The sequence below is a fragment of the Prionailurus bengalensis genome, chromosome E4, assembly GCF_016509475.1.
Source record: "Prionailurus bengalensis isolate Pbe53 chromosome E4, Fcat_Pben_1.1_paternal_pri, whole genome shotgun sequence".
In the NCBI taxonomy this organism is placed as follows: domain Eukaryota; kingdom Metazoa; phylum Chordata; class Mammalia; order Carnivora; family Felidae; genus Prionailurus; species Prionailurus bengalensis.
In genome coordinates this window covers 23,658,452-23,673,921 of record NC_057360.1, presented here as the reverse complement: position 1 = coordinate 23,673,921, position 15,470 = coordinate 23,658,452, and positions in this window count along the sequence as shown.

Below are 15,470 nucleotides of genomic sequence, written 5' to 3'. Positions count from 1 at the left end.
TATGGTCGAAAGCAGCTGCTGCGCATATTTGGGGGGAGAGTATGGTGAGATGTAAAATAAATGAAACTAAATCGTTAGACACAGTACATCAAACAGTAATTATAAGGAAATGTTTATGGCAAACTAGGAAAGAGATTGATTCCTCCTCTTTCTGCCCCTTGCAACATTGAGAGACTTATTTAGCTCGTGTTCATGGAGTTGTTGGGCCAGCCTCTACAGAGCCATTATGTGAACTCAGTCATGACCTAGACTCTAATAAAAGTCAGCTGATGCAGTTGTGGATGCTCTAGCCAACGCTCCTGATCTGGGGTGCATGTGGGGGTGGCAGTTTTGGCTGTACGTTTTTCTTTCTTTCCCTTTTGATTCCTTTTTTAGTGAATTTTCTCCTCTATTTGTAATTTTTTATCATATGGACAGAAGTTTCTATTTAAAAATAACCTTTATCCAGAGAGTAATTTTACCAAATTATGGTATAATTATACTATCAACATTTGACCTTTTAAAACAGCCTCTAATAATCAGAAATGTACAACTGCACATTCGGCAAAAGTTTTTTTTTTTTTTTTATAGTTTCTATAGTTCTCTCATCCTGCACACTTTTGTTTTCTAGCCAACATGTCAGGTAACAAATATTCATTAATCTCCTACTTTGTGCCAAGAATTGCACAGGATCAAAGACATGGAAAGCATGGCTTACCTCAAAAAGTTAAAAATGAATTAGGATGCCAAGAGAAAAATGTACAAAAGTTAACAATGTAAAACAACACTATAGGAGATGTCTCAAAGCTGTGTGTGTGATGCTTTCCTGAGTGACTTCAGAGGGAGGGGCCTCCCACAGGCCAAGTTAGACTGAGATGGAAAGATTACTGTGGACAGGTGCCAACATGGGTAGGCGATGAATGGTCTTGTGCACGCGTGCTGACGAGTTTGGAGAAGGGGAAGACCTGTGTGGCCTGGGGCAAGGTTTCTTAGAGATGCAAAGACTTGTTCTGCACTTTAAAGACAGGTAGGATTCTAATAACAGGCAGAGATTAATGGGTAGGAGTTCCTTTTTTTTTAAAGTTTATTTATTTGAGAGTGTGTGAGCAGGGAAGGGGTGGGAGAGAGAGAGAGAGAGAGAGAGAGAGAGAGAGAGAGAGAGAGAATCCTAAGCAGTCTCCACGCTATCGGTGCAGAGCCCAACGTGGGGCTGGAACTCACAAACCGTGAGATCATGACCTGAGCTGAAACCAGGAGTTGGACGCTTAACTGACTGAGCCACCCAAGCACCCAACGGGGAGAGCTTTCTATCTGAGATGAGACTGTGACCAGAGGCATTTAGGGTTCAGCCAAGAAAATAGGTCCACGGGTTAGTAGCCGGAGACTAGACTGGCTAGAGCAAGGTATGCATAGAAAGCTAGACAAGTTTGGAGATGTGGAGGAAAGGATTTCCATGAGAAGGAGTTTAAATTTTTATCTGGAGATGTTTATTTTATATTTTTTCATTGTGTGCATATTTTGAATAAACACTGTGAGAAGCTGGGAATATGGGAATACACTAGGGAGTGAAAGACACAGTCTGTGTCTCTTAAGGAATGTGCACTCTAGACCTGTGGAAGCGATATGCAATTAGGAATTAAGAATATCTTGCAGTGTGCTGGGTGCTATGAAGGCACACTGGGACCTTTGGGAAGGGACAGCTCATGCAAACCAGAAGTTAGGTAAAGATGAGGAAGGAGAGCTTTCTAGTCAGGGGCAATAGCAGGTGCAGACGGAGGTGAGAAGGCAGAGATAGCCTGCTGCTTGCCATTTTGAAAAGGGTTTATTGAGTTCCTACTGTCTGCCTACCCTCACACCCCCTCCACTAGTGGGGGAGACAAATACAGGAGATGCTTTCTGCCCCCAAAGCACTTAGTGTCTTTTTAGAGAAGGATGTCTAAGAAACACCAAATCATTGCTCTACAAGTCAGATTTAGGAAAGAGAAAATTGAAGGAAGGTGAAACAGTGTGGAAGCTTCTTCCTAGAAAAGTTAAGGCTGAAGCAGAGACATAGAGAATTGGGCATGTGAGCAGAATATTGAGGGAGAAGGGTGGTTCTGTGAGACCCACCTGATGTGATGCTAGTAACCTTGGAGCAGTAGAAAGAGACGACCCTGGGTCAAGAGGTCTGGGTCCCATTGGATGGACCCTCTTCTTTTAGTTTTCTTATTTGTAAATCTGGGAACCTTACCTCAGTGGTCCTTGAGGGCATGTCTAACTTGAAAGACTAGGTGTCTTGGGCTTTGCCCTCATGGCATTAGTGAGTTCTGGAGGATTTTGAAACAGAGGAGGGACCTGATAGAATCAGTGCATTTAAAAGATTAATTTGGGGGTGCCTGGGTGGCTCAATTGGTTGAACTCAGGTCATGATCTCATAGTTTGTGAGTTTGAACCCCACGTCGGGCTCTGTGCTGACAACTTGGAGCCTGGAGCCTGCTTCAGATTCTGTGTCTCCCTCTCTCTCTGCCCCTCCCCCATTCATACTCTGTCTCTCTCAAAAGGTAAACATAAAACAAAGATTAATTTGTCTTTATTGTAGAAAATTAATGGGATAATTACTAATTTATGAGAAGTCTAATTTTTTCCTAAAATTTTTAATCATGTTCTGATGCTTTTAAAACTGCTAATAGGACCAACCTGATGTCTACTGGACATTGCTTTTTGAGTTCTTTCTCAAAAAAGCAAAAACCAAACAAAAAATATGGCCTAGAAAGGCCTGATGAATAAGGGAGAGGCAAGGCTAAGCCCCAAAAGTGATCTACAAATACAAATTTTAATTTGGATCCTAATAATTCTTTAAAGTTTTCAGGGAGATTTTAGAATTAGAAAATGTATGTCTTTGGGGCTCCTGGGTGGCCCAGTCAGTTAAGCGTCCAACTTTGGCTCAGATCACGATCTCATGGCATGTGAGTTTGAGCCCCACATCGAACTCTGTGCTGACAGCTCAGAACCTGGAGCCTGCTTCCCATTCTGTGTCTCCCTCTCTCTCTGCCCCTCCCCTGCTTGCACTCTGTCTCTCTCTGTCTCTCTCTTTCTCTCTCAAAGATAAATAAACATTAAAAAAATTTTTTTTTAAAGGAAAATGTCTTTTTATTTTTGTAGTACCATATCTATGGTGGTCATGGCAGTGATGTAATAGAGGTGATAATAGGGTGGCAATCCTTCCAGATACAGGAATACTAAGCAGCTTGCCAAATGTGCCTTTGTCATATACAGGACCACAACCACCTCAGCCTATCCACCCATTGTGGAGGTCCCACAGAGATGACAGCTGGACAGAGGCCTTGTTAGAATATGATGTGGTCAAATCCTATATGTAACCTACTTCTGCTCTTCCTTTCTCCAATAAAATGGTTTATCACGAAGCCATGTATTTAGTTCTTTATCCAGATGAAGACTTGAAACTTGCATGTGTCAGACTGGAACTGAATGTGGATCTGTTGGAGAGTGTTGATGCCAAGGAGGACTGGCTGACATGTCTTTATGCTCAACTGTGGTCTTCTGTTTGTGGGCCCCAGTGCTGTTGCTCCTGCCCTCTCTTTCCAGTCCTATTGAATATGTTGCTCTGGTCTCTTGCTCTGAATACATTTTGCTGGACAAGTAGGAAAGAACACCATGTTCATCAATTATGCTACTTCAAATGGGGAACACTGGGCTGATTTAAAATAATTATTACAGAGTAGACTGCAAATTTTGGTAACATTTACGAGGTCATAATAGCTCATAGCCTATAACCCTGTCTGTTCTTTAATAGCTTTTCAGTGGCTGAAGGTGGGCATCAAAGCCAGGGAGGAGCTTTTTGCCCACCCTTTTACATTTTGCTACTCAAACCCTACTACACGTCACAGAAATGGTAGTGGCTACTGAGGGAAGACCATGCATTGTAGAGTTCTGTGTGAACTCATGAGGGGCAGGAGGGAGCCTCTCCTGGTACATTAGAAAGAAGTGGCCATTACTCAACTGACTTTGCTTTGTCAGTTGGGTCTTTTGTTTCAGCTTCTTTTTGTTTTCTTTCTTTAAGAAGATAATTGCACAGAATGTGTTTTTGGCTGAGCTCTGCAAAATCGAAGTTCCCAGAAGTCTTGTGTATTGCTTGAGAGCAGTATGAGAACTGATGTGCCCCCCACCCTTTTAAACTCAGTAGGGTGAGGGGGCATTGATTTATGCCACCTGAAAATGATATTCAGAATTTCACATTTTTGGCCTTGTAAGGACACCATTCTTAAATAGTTCTTTGTCCTGGAAAGTTAATCAAAGATTTAAGTCTCAGCAAAAACAAAAACACCTTGATTTTTTCTGATGGATGAATTTTAGAATCACTGTTAAACATCTCTAGATTTAACTGAAAGTCAGAAAATGCATGTCAAGGACTGGCTGACTTACCCATTTTGGAATCTCTTGTCCTTAGTGGAATGTTGAGAACTAAACAAGATCCCAAAAAATGTTGAAATAAATAAATAGCATAGTTTTCCAAGGCAGATTAGGACCAACCATACAAGTGCCAAAAGCTTTCAAAATTCCATCATACCAGTATAATATTGAGATTACTCCCTTCTTGTCTTTCTTAGGAAGTATGTACTAACATAATTTTTAATCATCTGTGGTGGCTCAGATGAATATCTTTGACTGTTGTTCTTGTGATGTACTAAAGAAAGTTACTGTCCATGCAGATGACCTAGGGACTGGGGCTTAGCAGAACTCCCTGCCTTAAAAGCCTTGGACATCTCTGTGAAAAAAGGTTTCTAAGAGAATACGTTGCACACCTACTGTGTACGTGATCTGCGCCAGAGGGAATATAGAGAGGAATAATTAGGACGTGGTCATGACCTCGTAAATCCTGCCTGGTGAAAGAGATAGACACATAAACACATAACAGCAGCAAGATGAGAGCTGCACACTCATCAGGGGTGTGGCAAAGCTTGGGAGAGCTCACTGACCTTCAGTTTGTCTGCACACAGCAGCCTTGGCCTTCAGAGTCCTGGGATGTGCCCCAAAGAAGCTGACCTCCCCACCTCCACCACTGCAGAAACACGAGCACTGCTTAGGGCTCCCTCTGCAGGTGCTGCACAGGGACCGCAAGCTTCTCCTGATACAGAACTGTTGTCTCTTGGTTCTGTGTTTCTTGTGTTTGCCTGCTTATCTTTGGTGCAGTTCCTAAGAACTATCAAGTTATCACAGTTAACCTCTCCTCTCTTCCCGTGTCTCCTTTCTAGTCTCTTTTGCCTCTGCCCCTTTCTTCTCAAGCTTCATCACCATCCCATTAAATGATAATGATGATAGTAACGATAATGACAATAACAATCACATATTGATTGCTTACTAATTATCAGGTGCTGTCCTAAGCACTTTATGTATGTTATCTCACCTACTTCTCTCAAAGTTCAGGGACTCTTACTCCATCTTACAAATGAGCACCTAAGCTACTATGAAGTAAATAACTTGCCCAAAGCCACACAATTCCTTTCCCTTACAAAATCACAAAATATTGGGTGTAGTCTTTGCATCTCTACTTTTGTGGCAGGTAGGGGTGTGTGTGTGTGTGTGTGTGTGTGTGTGTGTGTGTGTGTGTACTCACGCGCACATGCATGAGAAAGAGAGAGACTAAGTCCTTCACCAATAGACGAGTTTTATTTGTTTGTTTCCTCTAAGTTTTCAGGGCACTTTCAAATCTTGAGCTGTTTTGAATGGAACTGGAAGGTTCTAGAAGGCAGAATTTCAGGTAACCACAGCGTTCCCTTGGGGATGCTTATTTCAGTCAGCAGCTCTCTGCTAGTTGGAGAGTGGTGGGTTTCCTTAATCACTGGGTCACTGCTGACTTCTCAAACCTGGGATACTCTGGCTGGAGACTGAGCGCAGGGAGCGCGAGATCTTAGGCCAGAGTTTGCACCTGTTTCTCAGGGATGATTTCATATATTTTAGCAGAGGGGGGAAAAAAAGGGAAAAGAGGCTATTTTAAGAGGGAAAAGGGATGTATGTTTAGATTTTGAGGCAAACACTATTTTTCAACTTCTAGTATTTAGCACGTTTCACAGTGTTACCAAACGACTTTGTTAAAAGTATTTATAATTCTGAAGATACTAAGTATACTCTTACTCAAATATTAGTACCAAAGTGCTCAAAGAAAATATAAGCAGGCCTTTTTGTTTTTAAACAATTCTTGTATTTGCTCCTAATGATTAGATAATTCATATCTTTTGTGTCAGTTGGTCCTATTTTATTTTATCCACCCTAGTAATCAGCTTAAGTCTCAGATATGCTGTGTCAGCATTAAGTTTAGAAATCGTATTGAATAAAAAATGAGGAACATGCTAGTCTTGTGCGAAAGTTGAGGACTTTGTATTCAGTGAGGAAAATATCACACGTGCTTTTCCATTGCACACGTCGGACAAGGATCAGTGGCATTCAACTCTTGCCCCCTCGGCACCATGAGAGTAGCATTCAGATTTCTGGGGGATTAATCCAGCTGCAGCTCTATTGTAGTGTATGGTGTTAAAAAGGATCAACAGCTCAAAACTGGCATGACATCTGTTCCACTGTCATCGGTAAATGCTTACCGAGGGTCTGCTAAGAGTAGCGCATTATACTGACGTTCCTATGTCTCTTGTTGCATAAAATAAAGCTGAGACAAGCTCGAATTTAATTAGATTGAAATGTCTTATGACTTTCAAGAACATGTCCGATCCTTCCTTTTCCTGCAGTGTACATTAGGTATTGGAATTTTATTTTACTTTACATATTATGTTTGTGATGGGTTAGCCCTCCTTGAATGCTAGTCCTTCAAGGGCAGGAATCCTATCCGTTCTTCACAATATATTTCAACATGCAGATCACCCAGCATGTTCTTCACTGACCATTCAGGAAGGATCATGACTTACTGACTTAGAATAAAATCAAATTGTGCTTCTTTAGCAATTTGAACTTATTCTACTTTCACTTTCTAGTTTTTTTCTTGCTTTTTCATCTTTCCTTTACCATCTGTTTTCTCTCATTTTCTGGGGCCACCTATGGGAACCCTCTGGATAAACCAATTCTACCCAATGCTCCTGAAAGATAATGTCCTGCACCTGGCATAGAAGAATATTACCTTTCATTTATGAATGCTTTTGTAAGCATTTCATTATCTACCTAGATTTCCAAAACAATCCCCCCACACACACCACAAAAAAAAGAGGGATCTGCTATTGTTATTCTTAGAATACTGACAGGAAATCATACAGATTTGGCTCAAGTGACATGGTGAACCAGCAACACAGTTGTCATGATCCCAGTCACTGGTGGCATGGTACAGAAGTTTCCCTACTGATACAGGTTGACAACTTCCTGCACGTACCCTTGGTATTCTCAGTCTTGGAAATGGAAGAAAGAGAACTCCAAGTTCTGGAATATCTGCCATTGACCTTGATCACTGAGGAGGAAATCTAGAAACAGCATAATTCTGCATGGGTTCACCCTGGTGTGGGTGGGTGACTTTAATCAGGATCTGCTGTTTTCCTCTCTTGCTTCCCAGAAAGTGTCAGCCATCATGAACTGCGTGAACAGGTACCGGTGACACAAGTGTGGAGTTTTCAGGTGTAGGATAAAGGCATCAAACTCTTGAATCCTTAGCTGAAGAACAATTACTCTACAAGCTTTTCTAACCTGTTCCCTACAGGAAATATTTTTAAGATTTATTTTTGTTTATTAATGGCAGGATAGAGAAGAGGAAAGAGAGCTAAGCCCTGTTCCTTTTTTCCCACTTTATACACAATTGAAATCCACACCCTCAGGCCAAAACATCGTTGGTAATAATCCATAGACTTCATAGGGCTTCTCAAAATTTGGGAGCTTTCAGACTTGCTAGGATATCCTAGCTAGGTAAGTGTTGAAAACAAAGTTTGTAAATAAGTTGAATCTAGGTAAAAAAGAGAACGGGCTTTTTGTAAGTGGTAATTTCATCCTTGGCATCCCTTGGACATATGTTCCGAACGGGTAGATCATAGAATCAAGGAGAGAGCTCAGAGAGATGAAGCCCAGCCAGCCTTGGTGGTAGTGAGGCAGGCCTGTGTGCGATGACTGAGACCAGCGCTGGGATTCTCACTCCCCTGCAGTGCCCATGCCTCCGTGTCTCCTCATCCCCACGCCTCGCCACCGAAACCCTGCAGAACTGTGTCGTCTTGCACGGGACTCGTTATCGTTACGTTTCCGAGAGATACCTCTCTGCAGTTCTCATTTGCGGAAGTGAGAGTTTTCCCATAAAGCAAGCAGATGCCAGAATTCCTGTTTCTTTGAAGTTAATAGCACATTTTTGATTGTCATGCCACCAAATGAGTGTGAGGCAAGGAATGAGTGTTTTCTGTGATGCCTGCAATTGCTGGTAACAAGAAGATTTGACTTTTCCCAGATTTATCCTCATGTCAAATGTGACATCTCTTTATGTATTATTTTTAACATTCACAATGAAATATGGAATGGTGTTAACAGAAGCCCAAGGATACCAAAGCTTCAAGATTAGAAATCACTTTTAGGCTGTCTTTCTCTCCCCCCCCCCCCGCCCCCACCACAGTGGCTTGCTGTATTAACACTCATTATAGCAAAGCAGAGCAGATGGGCAAACAGACTGATTAGTTATTTATATATATTTTTTTTCTTTATGGAGCTTAGTTGTCAGTTCTTTCTTCAATAAAAGAAAGGAGTTTTTAGATGTTGCCTTGTCTTGATTTCCCTTTTTTAATCAGAGTAAAAAAGGGGGCACTTTGCTCCTGATCTATTAATAATGTGGCTATATCCTTTTCCTAACTGCTGACTTCATAGCTCTCTATATACCCATTTCAATCAGAATTTTATTTCTCTCCAGTCCTCCAAGCTGCATGTGGTGCATTCATGTTCTTTCTGGCCTAGGATTTCTTTATGGAGCTTATCACTTTTAATTCATTTTTTTAGAGGTGTCTTTCTTGACAAGGAAACGGCCTACAGTATTTTTGGCTTTTTCATCCAAAATGAAAAAGTCTGTATCTAATTGATGGAAAGTGAATTCATCCATAATATTATGTCAATAGAAATATGTTTCCATGTTTTTCCTCTTTTGGAAAAAGGTCAGATATCTTTTTGTTTTTTCTCAAAACTGAATTTGTGTATTTTTTTTTCCTTCCCAATTTTATGAGTAGGTTTTCTGATGAAACTGTACATCCAGTTTAAAAACTTAAGGTAAAGAGAAAAGCCATCAGCAATCTCACTTCTGGATAGATATTCTAAGGGAACAAAATCACTATCTTTTTTTAATTATTATTTATTTATTTTGAGAAAGAGAGAGCAGGGGAGGGGCAGAAAGAGAGAGAGAGAGAGAGAGAGAGAGAGAGAGACAGAGAGAGAGAGACAGAGAGAGAGAGAATCCCAAGCAGGCTCTGCAGAGAGCCTGACGCAGGGCTCAAATTCATGAACCATGAGCTCATGACCTGAGCCAAAATCAAGAGTTGGATGCTTAACTGACAGAGCCACCCAAGCACCCCCCAAATCACTATCTTAAATAGATGTCTGCACTCCCATGTTCACTGCAGCATTACTCACAATAGTCAAGGTAAGGAAAAAGTGTCCATCAGTGGGTGAACGGATCAAGAAAATGTGATACACACCAGTGCATACCCACACTGGAATATCAGCCTTAAAAGAAGAAGAAGGAAATCCTGCCATTTGCAACACCATGGATGAACTAAAGGGCATTATGCTAAGTGAAGTAAGAGAGAGACAAATACTGCATGGTAATACTTATATGTGCAATCTAAAAGTGAAATAAGTCAAACTCAGAAACAGTGTAATGGTGATTACCAAGGACTGAGGGGTGGGAGAAATAAGGAGAAGTTGGTAGAAGGATACAAACTTTCAGTTATAAGATGATTAAGGTCTGAGAATCGAATGTATAATGTGGTGACTGTAGTTGATAATACTGTATTACATAATTGCAAGTTGCCGAGAGAGTAGAACTTAAGTGTTCTTACCAAAGAGAGAGAGAGAGAGAAAGAGAGAAAGAGAAAGAAAGAAAGAAAGAAAGAAAGAAAGAAAGAAAGAAAGAAAGAAAGAAAGAAAGAAAAAAGGTGAATATGAGGTGCTAGATGTGTGAATTAACTTGATGGTGGGAACTTTTTCACAATGTGTACATATATCAGATCATCTTTATGGAGCTTGAGCACTCAGTGTATTGAAGTCTTTTTATTTTCTTTAAAATTAAAAAAAAATTTTAATGTTTATTTATTTTGAGAGAGAGAGAGAGAGCAAGGGAGGGGCAAGGAGAGAGGGAGACAGAATCCCAAGCAGGCTCTGCACCATCAGCATGGAGCCCGATGTGGAGCTCGAACCCACAAACTGTGAGATCATGACCCGAGCCGAACTCAAGAATTGGCACTTAACCAACTGAGCCACCCAGGTGCCCCAATACATTGCAGTCTTGGCAATTATATCTTAAGAAGGCTGAAAACAAAAAATAAAGAGAAATCACAGGCATTAAAAAAAAGCCATCATAATCCATAATCTTTTCTTATAAAAAGACAAATGTATCACATGTATGTGATATGTATTAATAGAAAGATAATGGACTTATTTTGTATAGAAAAGAACTTTCTCATGTTACAATGTGGGCTGTTCTCAAACAGCAATACCCTAGGGATAGTTACACTAGTAAGTAATACTTACAGCATTACCTAAAGAGGCTTGAAGCATAGTGTAAGGGGAGGAATGATAAACATGCATGGTTACAAATATTTTAGTCCTTTTTCTTTTTTTTAATGTTTATATATTTTTGAGGATGAGAGAGAGCGTGCATGTGTGCATGGCGGGGAGGGGCAGAGAGAAAGGGGGACAGAGGATCTGCGCTGACGGCAGTAAGCACAATGTGGGGCTCGAACTCACAAACCATGAGATCATGACCTGAGCCAAAGTCGGACGCTCAAACACTGAGTCACCCAGGTGTCCTATTTTAGTCCTTTTTAAAAATACTTTAGTGGATTTTCAAATTTGCTAATGTATTTTATTTATCAAAAGCAGGAAAAATACCCTATAAAGATGGTCCCAAATTCAGTTGGCTCATAGTGCTGTGAATAGGGATTACAACTTCTAATTTCATGGTGCAGGGTAATGTACCCATACAACCATTTGGGGAGACTTTTGCACAAAGCCATGGACAATTAATTGGATCCCATGTTTTTAGAGGTGCCTGATGATATATTTAGTTTTTTTTTTTTTAATTTTTTTTCAACGTTTTTTATTTATTTTTGGGACAGAGAGAGACAGAGCATGAACGGGGGAGGGGCAGAGAGAGAGGGAGACACAGAATCGGAAACAGGCTCCAGGCTCTGAGCCATCAGCCCAGAGCCTGATGCGGGGCACGAACTCACGGAGTGCGACCTGGCTGAACTTGGACGCTTAACCGACTGCGCCACCCAGGCGCCCCTAGATTATTTAGTTTTTAAAACCATCCTTACTGGGCTTGGTATTATTAGAAGATTCTATCAGACATCAAAGAGATACTTCAGGTTAATTCTCACACTGTGACCTGACTTCAGAAATAGCATGCTGTTAATAACAATATGTGGAGACGAGGCTGCTCTCTCCAGCTTTGTGGTCTCTGCATGTTCATTTGCACCCTCAGACTTACCTCGCTAAGTGGTGTGGTTTCAGGAAGGGGAGTGGACAGAAGGTGTGGAGGTTGGCAGAGAAAAGCCAAGCAAAGCCAATGGAAAAATGGAACCAAAAAAAAAAAAAAAACCAAAAAACTAAGGATTCTGTTAAGGATACTCCAAACAGAGGGAGGTGTTTGGGAGCAGATGATTGTGGCAGACTCTAGGGGTACATTTCTGAGGATCCGCTCAGCTTGAGGGCTCGGTTGGAACGAGGTCAAAGTGAGAGAGTTTTCAGTAGAAATGAAACCTTGACATTATATCAGGCTATGAAAAGAGATGCAGTTTGGGGGTGTCTTAATGATGATATTTCAACTGGCCTCAAGCCTGACCTCTCTTGCCATTCCCTCTCTCGAGGCTGAATCAGGTGCCTACGGGGTGAATTCACCTCTCTATATTTAACCTGCAGCGGCTCTATCAGCACCACTGTGAAACTGGTCACTTTTCTCCAAATGTTCATCTTCCTATGGGGATAGGGAGGAACGCTGTATCTTGTTCATCTCTAAACACGTAGCAGTTTTCAATAAATATCTGTTGATTAAATGAATGAATGATTGGGCCATTGCCTCTGTGCAGGATCCAGATGACATAGTAAAAAGCTTTCCCCACTGATCCGTGGTTAACTTTATGAATTACAGACCTTTTGCCTCTCAGGTGACTTCATAATTCTAGCCTTCAAAATGGGCAAAATACTAAAATATGTTTTTGACAAAGTTGTAAAACTTGAAAACACCACTCATCAAATTACTGCTGTAAAATACAGAGTGCCTATGTTTCAAAAACAAAATCTTTACTTACTTACAATTTGGAGAGAACTCCTCTTGAGCAACAGCGCCTTTTTAAAAATATAATAAAGGAGTGCCAAGGTGGCTCAGTCGGTTAAGCATCGATTCTTGATTTTGGCTCAGGTCATGATCTCATGGTCATGGAATCGAGCCCAACATTGAGCCCTGTGTCAGGCTCTGCGCTGAACGGGGAGCGTGCCTGGGATTCTCTCCTCTCTCTGCCCTCCTCCCCCACACCCTCCACCGACCCCCCCCCCCACCTGCATGCCCACTCTCTCTCAAAATAAATAAATAAACATTTAAAAATTTAAAATATATAATTAAATGGAAGCTTCCTGAGTCATCACTCGAATTGGATGTAAATCATGTCTAATCTGCTTATTAACATGTTCCTCACTCCCATGCCTGGATAACAGAGAAGTCCTTCTAAAAGTTATTCTTACGTGTTTTATTTTTGTAAGCCTTTTGCAGTTTTTTTGATTTTCGTGTGATTTCCACTTTTTAAATTTAGATAAGACTTTCTGATATAAACACAGCCTTTAAAACACAGAAGAAACACCACACAATGCTTTTCAGTGGGTAGCAAAGGAAAATTCACATCTTATATTCTTACATTAACTTCTTGGATAGCATACGAGGCTGTAAACATGAATGTGGAACGAGGAAGGGAAAAGTGAGAGGGACTCCCAGAGAGGACGATTAAGTTGCCTCTGGATCACCACTGTCCTTGGGGGATTGTTGTTAGAGTTTCCTACTTTCCTTCCGGTTTTACTTTGCTTTGAAGAGGTGGCAGCCGACAGGGAGGTGATGGGAGGTTTCCCCTCTCACTTCAGTTTGCTCTCCTGTGTACCTGTGAGCTTGTTTCCCCACATTCCTTTTTAAAAAGTAAGGAATTCGTGCTGGGAGGCCACACCTGTTACATGGTGATGCTGGAGGTGGGAATCAAGGAGAAAGTGCTGGCGGGAGCACATAGCAGCAGCAGCAGCAGCAGCCCCTTGGCTGGAGAGGAATTTTCCCCTTCTTCTGCCTTTGGAACTGAATCCCATCTCCTGTTCTTCTTATCTCATATTTCAGTGATGTTTCTTCAAAAACTATGGTAGGTTGACAGAATGGATTTCTGCGCTCCTAATGTAATACCTCTCAAAGTGCGCTCAGATTTGCACCAGAGAGACTTCCTTATCTTCAAGTAGGATAAAGTCAGCAGGGCCTCCTCCAGCCCCTTCACAAAGCATCAGCAGTGCAGTCCCCTTCCCTGCCCTGCTCCCACTTTGTCCCGCGAGACAAGGGTTAGCATGGACTCTTGCATGCGCGCGCAGGCGCAGACGCACTGTCATGCGCACACGCATGCTGCGCTCTTCCACGTTCTAGTGTCTTCCCTCTGGCGGTTCTTTATAGCAAGATGATGCTACTGTCCTTCCAGCCTTGCAGATTTGTACCAAACTTTTAAATCTCTACAAAATACTACTTCCTCTTTTAATTCCTGCCTTTACCCAGTCATAATTTAATGTTTGTTTTTTAAATTCTGCATTGCCATAAATTCCTGTGAAACCTCTATCATGGAACTTACTACCCTCTATTTTGTAAGTTTTTTAAAAAAATGCCTCTCCCATGTGCACTTCCCCCATCAGGCCCCTGAGCTATATAGACCAGTATGAATAGACCAGCAAATTAAACTACTGTTAAGAAAAAAATCAAAATACTGTAGCTTTAATGGCATTACTGCTAAGTGTGTGTGTGTGTGTGTGTGTGTGTGTGTGCTCCATGTAGCCTTAAAAATATGAAAATATGCTAATAAGAGGTTACCTGTGTAGAGAAACTACAAACATTAACGATCTAGGGAAAAATAATCTTCCTTTTTGGTAAAACTTTACTAACCCTATACTTCCTGTTAATGATTTGATGGAACCAGTGCTAGAAAATACTATGAAGAACTATACAAAGTATATGACTAGTATTATAGCCATAGAGTCAGTATTGCATTTTGCATTTGCTTGCCTTCATTTAAGATCCTTACTTTAAAAAATTTTTTTTTTTCAACGTTTATTTATTTTTGGGACAGAGAGAGACAGAGCATGAATGGGGGAGGGGCAGAGAGAGAGGGAGACACAGAATCGGAAACAGGCTCCAGGCTCTGAGCCATCAGCCCAGAGCCTGACGCGGGGCTCGAACTCACGGAGTGCGAGATCGTGACCTGGCTGAAGTCGGACGCTTAACCGACTGCGCCACCCAGGCGCCCCAAGATCCTTACTTTTATATCTCAGCTTGTTTATGAAATTGATTTGGAATTACCTTTCAGCGTTCGGTTAATTTGAACATTTCCTTTGCTGAGATGTTATGGCTTAAATGATTAGATTTCTGTGTCCGTGGGTGTCCTTAGAGCTCTAGGAAGGAGGCTTAGGGGCAGCAGTCTTGTTGGAAGAGAAAGCCTGTAGCTGCATTTCAATTTCCGTACCCACTGCTCCTGAGGCTGAGAAACACCAGTTGTTCGTGAAGGGGAGAGGTGGGTAGGGAGACACGGGTGCCAGTGCAGGTCAAGTGCATGGCTCCACGATTCTTCTGCTCTGCTTGGGTGTGAGGAGGTAAGGGCCTGTCCTACAGTGGGATGGATGGAGATGAAGGAATGGGCAGATGTTCAAAGGAGACCTCCACGAGACTGGAGTAAGTCGTCTCTGGAATGGCTTGAAAAGGATGGTGAAAAATAAAGACAGAGCAAACCCTTGAGAATCTGGGCAGTGACCTTGGGTGGGGCAGGGAAGGTATATTTACTGAAGTTAACTAGAGGACCATCTCTATTGTGGTTTATCCATAAATTCTCTTTCAGTCTTTATGAGTGGTCCAGTAGAAGCACAGAGGCTCTGATAGGAGGTGGGCAATTGCTTTGTTTTCTTCTCTTGATCTTCCTACATCTGGTCAATCCTTAAAGCATTCTGCTAGCTAAGCAGAAAGCAGAGAAAAGTAAGTTTAAATCCTTGCCCCCATCTTCTTCCTTTATCTTCCAAAACACTGTCACCTCAGGTAAAAT